Source organism: Anopheles arabiensis, chromosome 3 (assembly GCF_016920715.1).
Source record: "Anopheles arabiensis isolate DONGOLA chromosome 3, AaraD3, whole genome shotgun sequence".
Lineage (NCBI taxonomy): Eukaryota > Metazoa > Arthropoda > Insecta > Diptera > Culicidae > Anopheles > Anopheles arabiensis.
Window position 1 is genome coordinate 16,227,772 of NC_053518.1, and position 1,574 is coordinate 16,229,345.

The window sequence follows — 1,574 nt, forward strand, 5'->3', positions numbered from 1 at the left end:
TAGTAAGTGGAAAAGAAATTAATTACTTTTTGTTTGATAATTTTCTGTCCCCGTTTGTTGTTTGACCATTCAGCCCCAAACTCCATTTTTCCGGTCTGTGTTGAGACGGTGCTGGGCGCGAGTCGCTCGCACAGTGCGATGCAAAGAAAGCGCTCGCCTTTTCGCTGTCAGGTTTTGGTCTACGTTCAAGCGGGAAACGCTTTTCCCCGTCGATGGTGTTTGTGTTGCCTCTTTTTTTGCTCACTTTTGAATCGCCTTTCTTACTCAGCTAAACTGCTAACAGTGCTTGAGTGTGTATGTGTGTGATTAAATATTTTCTTTCACATCATTTTCAGCTCCTTTCCGATATCGAAGGGTGACGGAACTTGTTGTACGAGCCCAAGATTGCTCATTTCACGGGACCGGGTCATACGTATGTGTGTGTGTGTGTTTTTGTACTCACATTGTGTCGTACGGACGTGTTTACCTTCTGGTTGCCGTGTGGTGCGCGGCACTGCACGTCGCCGTCGGATCGGATTTGCTGCACTTTTGTAGCCTTGTCATTCTTTGTAGCTGCATGGTTCGTTCTTTCTTCTGTGTACATTCATCCACCTCCACCATGCTTCTAGCCGGGCAAAAACGATTTGTTGTGGCTTTTGGATCGTTTGATTGAATGTGCTTTTCTTTGGGGGCGGGGGTGCTTTGGGTGTACTTTAGCGCACGGGAGAGGGCCTGCCTGCACAATGGGTTGGTGCAGTGAAAAGGCGAAAAGAAAAGACCTTCTGCTGCCACTGCTGCTTGTTTGTTACGTTATTGTGCCATGGGGTTTGCAGGGAACGCTGCGTGTGGGGAGGGTGCATTGGAATGAATTTGTAAAGCACCGTCGTGTTGTCGTGCATAAGAGATTTTGAGCTGTGCCTGCATCATGGTGCTTGGTGGTGAGGTTGCTCATTGAAGGATAGAAGCATTGTGCTATGTGTTATGTTTTTGATTATTAATTGTGTGTTGTACAACAAGGCAACTATATGAAAGCTTGTGTTCCGGGACAGCTTAACAGAAATGAAAGGAACATGTTGCTGTTTTATTTTTTTTCTAATAGTTAGAAAGTTGGTTAACTCTTTTCGCTTTTCTGTTCTTTAATTAATGTTTTCTAGCTATTAAAATAGAATCCCAAATACTTAAGTGTATCCAGAGTTTGGGACCATGTATAAGAGATTCTAAGCAAAAACCAGAATATTTATAGTTTTATCCTAAGACTTCTGGAAAAAAAACATCATCTTAAATTCTTATCTTTATAGCATCGTAATGGCTTTCAAGAAGGATATGGGACATATGGAAACGTAATGATAAAATGGTTTATTGATGGAATGCTGAGAGGTGTCTGTATCTTTCTCTTATTTATTTCGGATGATGAGACCTTCCATTGTAAACAAATTTAGCTCTAAATAATCGGCAATCGAAACCAAACAACATTACTGTAACTTTGCTATAACATCTCGAAAACAAGGATGGAACATGTGGATATGCACTTTAAAAGCATTTATGTTTAAAATAAATTCTTCTTATTTGGCTCAAGGCCTGCCTTTACCACTTGC